Source organism: Sarcophilus harrisii, chromosome 3 (assembly GCF_902635505.1).
Source record: "Sarcophilus harrisii chromosome 3, mSarHar1.11, whole genome shotgun sequence".
NCBI classification, from domain to species: domain Eukaryota; kingdom Metazoa; phylum Chordata; class Mammalia; order Dasyuromorphia; family Dasyuridae; genus Sarcophilus; species Sarcophilus harrisii.
The window spans coordinates 342,203,775-342,210,527 of record NC_045428.1 but is presented as its reverse complement, the minus strand read 5'-3'; the positions used below and the strand labels follow the sequence as shown (position 1 = coordinate 342,210,527).

General features: G+C 40.1%; 1 pseudogene; it reads right to left on the bottom strand.

The window, feature by feature from the left end:
- Positions 1 to 719: 719 nt before the first annotated feature.
- On the bottom strand, positions 720 to 6,202 carry LOC105749845 (annotated as a pseudogene).
- Positions 6,203 to 6,753: the final 551 nt, after the last annotated feature.

Here is a 6,753-nt window from a genome sequence, read left to right as displayed (position 1 = left end):
TAGGAATAAGAGAAAGTAAAAGAAGAAATATATTAAGAGATCATTGAAGATGACCAGTTCTGATGGACCAGGCCATCCTCAGCAACGAGATCAACCAAATCATTTCAAATGGAGCAGTAATGAACTGAATCAGCTATGCCCAGAAAAAGAACTCTGGGAGATGACTAAAAACCATTACATTGAATTCCCAATCCCTATATTTATGCCCACCTGCATTTTTTATTTCCTTCACAAGCTAATTGTACAATATTTCAGAGTCTGATTCTTTTTGTACAGCAAAATAATGTTTTGGTCATGTATACTTATTGTGTATCTAATTTATATTTTAATATATTTAACATCTACTGGTCATCCTGCCATCTAGGGGAGGGGGTGGGGGGGTAAGAAGTGAAAAATTGGAACAAGAGGTTTGGCAATTGTTAATGCTGTAAAATTACCCATGCATATATCCTGTAAACAAAAGGCTATTAAATAAAAAAAAAAGAGATCATTGAAGAGTTCATCTGTATCAATGATGGTCTGATTAGTTGAAAAACAAAAAATTCAGTCAGTAGTTAAATTACATTGTCTACCCCAAAACAAATGACAAATGACTTATTTCTTTATTTTTTCTTTTTTTATTAAAGTGTTTTTAATTTTTTCCCTTTGTTTTTAGATGGGCAATCTCCATCATTTCATACAAACCTCTGTGATCCAAATGGAGAGATTAAGAGCCAGAATATATGCATACAAGTATGTAGAGATACCTACATGCCAAGAGATCTGGGTTTAGGAGAGAGAACAACTGAGCTCTGCTCTCAATCCAAATTAAAGGGGTTTGTTAAAAAGAGGTTGTTTACAGGTGGGGAGGGGTTACTTCTGAGCAGAGGGGGGCATCTCAGGTGACTCTCAGGGCCACCCCAGAGGGAGTGCTGTTGCTGCACTAGCTCAGCCTGGAAGGTCGGGAAACAGCAGTCAATGCTGGTCCTTCCTGGGCATGGAACAGAGAGGTGTGCAGGAAAAGCAGACAATGTTTCCTTGCCTTTGAAAGGTCTTCCTATTTAACTAGAGGATGGCCTAGCCACATCCACCCAGCTCCCCAGTAGGGTCTCGGGAGGACGTTGAGAATGCTACATGTGGTCTGTGAGCCCACCCCTTCACCTCTGGCTCAAGCTGTGCATGCCATGGACTCAGAGAACAATCCTGCAGTGCAGCTGGTCCCACGCTGCTTCACTAGTGTTTCATCTCTAGATGCTTGTTCTGGACCCTCTCAAAGTGCTGCAGGAGCTCCATGTAGTCAATGGTGGGGGAATCCATCTTCCAGGAGCTGGGGCCTGTCTTCACACTATCCTTGGTCTGCATGAGCTTAGGGTTGGGCACAAATTGCAAGTGGTGGGAGAGGAACTGGAAGGCTCTGAGGGAAAAACATGAGCAACCCTATATAGCTTTGATCAAGTAGAAGTTGTTCACATCCAACAGCTGCAGGCCTAGGAGTGTGAAAATGGGGCGCTCAATTAGTTGCACAAGTTTGTCCACTTCAATGAAAAAGTTCACAGTGACTTCCAGATCACCAAACTTCTGGATGATGTTGTAGGTTTAGTTTTGGGTAAGGAAGCAGAGGGACAGCATGGTGACTGGGTTGTGCACCAGAAGCGGTACAGGTGGCAAAATAAGTTCTGGCTTTCCAGAATCTTCAGTTCTTTGAGCTGATTTCTTAGCTGGAAGAGTTCTGTGGAGGTCAGTAAGATAATGTTGAGTTTATGACCCATTGTTGAGACAAATTTGAGGTCTTCCTCTTGAAGAAGGATATAGGCCTTAAAGTGGAAGATGTTTGCAGCATTCAACAGCAGACACAGATGCCTGATGATGAATGTTCTTCTGCTCTCCAGGAGTTTATGCTGGCTGCTGAACCTCTTCAGCAAGTTGATCATGAATTGTCGAAAGGACCAGAACCTTCTGTTTGGACAGCAGGGGACAATTCAATTTCTGCCAAAACCTCCAAGTCCTCCAGGCCGACCTCGTCTGACTCATCTGACAAGGTATGAAGTAGTATGGGAAAAAAGTTATCCTTCTCATCGGAACATCTTCTGGGGAGTCTTGATAGTCAAGTGGTAGAGCCACTTTAGGACAATGATACTAGTCATCATCCCAGTGGTTGGGTCATGGAGGTGGCAGTTTAACACTTCATGATTTCATTGAGGTTCAGCATCACTGGTAGACCTTCAGAGCTGGCTGGAGTGAAGACACTCAAGCTGGAGTCACAGGAAGCATCCAAGCAGCCATTGGCAGTCACCTCCTGCTTGGTCAGAGAGTCATCAGGACTGGTGTCTGGATGGCCCAGAGCCCTAGTGCAATCAGTTCCTTTTCCTCAGAGGTGACCAGCTTCATCAGGCTCTGGTTGCACATGCTGGCCATCTTCTTGATAGTTCTCTTCTGGTTATTGTAGGCCAGGCAGGGCAAAATGGCTATCAGGATGCCTGAGCAGTAGGGCAGCATCCCCCAGCCAGCCAACTGGATGAATTCTCTCATCTAGCACATTGCCATGAACTGGATCATATCATCTGGATTCTGGCAGTGAATCAGCAGGGTGTTGGCCATCTCAGCAAATCTGACAATGGAGGGATTCTTTTTAATCTTTTTAAGAATTTTCCAAGAGCCACCTCACATTTTCTGTATGTTTTTTCTGTTGTCTCCCATGATGGGGAAGATCAAGGATCTTAGGCAGGTAATCGAACAGGTTAATATCAGGCATGGACTCGAGGATCCAGGAGATGATGAACTGCCTGGCATACTGATTGTTGGAGTAAATCCTCTCACACAACAAAGGGATGAAGCTCACCAGGTCAAACTTATTTTCAGTCACGATGTCCTTTAAGAGGTGGTCCAGGAGCTTGGAGCCACTTTTGACATTGGGATTTAGATCAATGGCCAACATGCTTACCCCATCAAAAAGAAGATCAAAGTGGGTCCAGACAGAGCCCTGGGCCAGCTTATCATTATTGTATAAGGCTTCATAGGCATAGTAGCACAGCTAGCTATCAGCATCATTGAAGCATGTCTGCACAGACTCAATCAACACCTTCAAGTACAATCCAGAATCCTTGCCCAATGCAATGGAGCAAGCTGCCAGCCCAATGAAACCCCTTTTCCCACTGTGAGAGTGCTGAGAGAAGGCAAATTCCTGGGACAGAATCTGGATCACATGCTTAACATAAATGCATTATTCTGGGCCACAAACCCTTGAACTAGCTTTTTTTTTTTTTAATAGCCTTTTATTTACAGGATATATGCATGGTAACTTTACAGCATTAACGATTGCCAAACCTCTTGTTCCAATTTTTCACCTCTTACCCCCCCCCCTCCCCAGATGGCAGGATGACCAGTAGATGTTAAGTACATTAAAATATAAATTAGATAACACAATAAGTATACATGACCAAAATGTTATTTTGCTGTACAAAAAGAATCAGACTCTGAAATATTGTACAATTAGTTTGTGAAGGAAATAAAAAATGCAGGTGGGCATAAATATAGGGATTGGGAATGCAATGTAATGGTTTTTAGTTATCTCCCAGAGTTCTTTCTCTGGGCATAGCTGGTTCAGTTCATTACTGCTCTATTGGAAATGATTTTAAATTCCATTTAAAGTAACTACTATTTAAAGTAACTACTGATAATATAAAATATTTAGGAATCTATCTGCCAAGGGAAAATCAGAAACTTTATGAGCAAAATTACAGACCACTTTTCACACAAATTAAGTCTGATCTAACCAATTGGAAAAATATTAAATGCTCTTGGATAGGGCGAGCAAATATAATAAAGATGACAATATTACCTAAACTAATCTATTTATTTAGCGCTATAATCAGAGTCCCAAAAAACTATTTTAATGACCTAGAAAAAATAACAACAAAGTTCATATGGAAAAACAAAAGGTCAAGAATTTCAAGGGAATCAATGAAAAAAAAATCAAATGATGGTGGCTTAGCTGTACCAGATCTAAAATTATATTATAGAGCAGCAGTTACCAAAACTATTTGGTATTGGCTAAGGAATAGATTAGTTGATCAGTGGAATACATTAGGTTCAAGGGATAAAACAGTCAACAAATATAGCAACCTAGTCTTTGACAAACCCAAAGATCCCAGCTTTTGGGATAAGAACTTACTGTTTGAAAAAAATTGCTGGGAAAATTGGAAACTAATATGGCAGAAACTAGGCATTGATCCATACTTAACGCCGTACACCAAGATAAGGTCAAAATGGGTTCATGACCTAGGCATAAAGATGAAATTATTAATAAATTAGAGAACACAGGATAGTTTACCTCTCAGACCTGTGGAAGGGGAAGGTCTTTATGACCAAAGCAGAACTAGAGATCATTACTGATCACAAAATAGAAAATTTCGATTATACCAAACTGAAAAGTTTTTCTACAAACAAAACTAATGCAGACAAGATTAGAAGGGAAGCAATAAACTGGGAAAATATTTTACAGTCAAAGGTTCTGATAAAGGCCTCATTTCCAAAATATATAGAGAATTAACTCTAATTTATAAAAAATCAAGCCATTCTCCAATTGAAAAATGGTCAAAGGATATGAACAGACAATTCTCAGATGAAGAAATTGAAACTATTTCTAGTCATATGAAAAGATGCTCCAAGTCATTATTAATCAGAGAAATGCAAATTAAGACAACTCTAAGATACCACTACACACCTGTCAGATTGGCTAAAATGACAGGAAAAATAATGAATGATTGTTGGGGGATGTGGGAAAACTGGGACATTGATGCATTGTTGGTGGAGTTGTGAACGAGATCAACCATTTTGGAGAGTAGTTGGGAACTATGCTCAAAAAGTTATCAAACTGTGCATACCCTTTGATCCAGCAGTGTTACTACTGGGATTATATCCCAAAGAGATACTAAAGAAGGAAAAGGGACCTGTATGTGCACGAATGTTTGTGGCAGCCCTTTTTGTAGTAGCTAAAAACTGGAAACTGAATGGATGTCCATCAGTTGGAGAATGGCTGAATAAATTATGGTATATGAATATTATGGAATATTACTGTTCTGTAAGAAATGACCAACAGGATAATTTCAGAAAGGCCTGGAGAGACTTACACGAACTGATGCTGAGTGAAATGAGCAGGACCAGGAGATCATTTTATACTTCAACAACAATACTATATGATGACCAGTTCTGATGGACCAGGCCATCCTCAGCAACGAGATCAACTAAATCATTTCCAATGGAGCAGTAATGAAGTGAACCAGCTATGCCCAGAAAAAGAACCCTGGGAGATGACTAAAAACCATTACATTGAATTCCCAATCCCTATATTTATGCACACCTGCATTTTGATTTCCTTCACAAGCTAATTGTACAATATTTCAGAGTCTGATTCTTTTGTACAGCAAAATAACATTTTGGTCATGTATACTATATTGTGTATCTAATTTATATTTTAATATATTTAACATCTAATGGTCATCCTGCCATCTAGCGGAGGGGGTGGGGGGGTAAGAGGTGAAAAATTGGAACAAGAGGTTTGGCAATTGTTAATGCTGTAAAGTTACCCATGCATATATCCTGTAAATAAAAGGCTATTAAAAATTTTAAAAAAAAGAGAAAAAAAAAAGTAAATGATTTGGTTGATCTCGTCGCTGAGGATGGCCAGGTCCATCAGAACTGGTCATCATATAGTATTGTTGTTGAAGCATATAATGATCTCCTGGTCCTGCTCATTTCACTCAGCATCAGTTCGTGTAAGTCTCCCCAGGCCTTTCTGAAATAATCCTGTTGGTCATTTCTTACAGAACAGTAATATTCCATAATATTCATATACCACAATTTATTCAGCCATTCTCCAACTGATGGACATCCATTCAGTTTCCAGTTTCTAGCTACTACAAAAAGGGCTGCCACAAACATTCGTGCACATACAGGTCCCTTTCCCTTCTTTAGTATCTCTTTGGGATATAAGCCCAGTATTGAACTAGCTTTTCAATTTCCAACACTGCCACCTTTCTCTTGTAGTACAGCGTGCCATTGAGGGCATGCAGGATGTTGGGCATGAGGAGCATGAAGTTTTTCCTCTAACATTCACAGTGTCAAGTACTAGCTGGAAGACAGAGACTAGGATCGGGCAGAGAGATAAGCAGGGATGTCTGCAGCTCTGGCTCCACACTCACCTGACATGCTGCCTCTGCCTCATGAACGTCTGGACTCCTTCATGGGCATTGCTGCCACCTCCTCCACCCGGGTGCTCTCAACTTTTTAATTTTCAAAACATATGCATGGATAATTTTTCAACATTAACACTTGCAAAACCTTATGTTCCAACCCCGCCCCACTTTCACCTACCTCCTCTCCTAGATGGCAAGTAATCCAATACATGTTAAACATGGTAAAATATATGTTAAATCCAATATATGCAAACATATTTATGCAATTATCTTTCTGCACAAGAAAAATCAAATTAAAAATGAAAAAATGAAAAAAATAAAATGCAAGCAAAGAACAACAAAAAGAGTGAAAATGCTATGCTGTGATCCACATTCAGTTCCCACAGTCCTCTCTCTGTGTGTAGATGCCTGTCTTCACCACAAGATCATGGAACTGGCCTGAAACATCTTATTGTTGAAAAGAGCCATATCCATCAGAATTGATCATCATGTAATCTTGTTGCCATGTACAGTGATCTCCTAGTTCTGCTCATTTCACTTAGCATCCAAGGAAGTCTCTCCAAGCCCTCTGAAATCATCC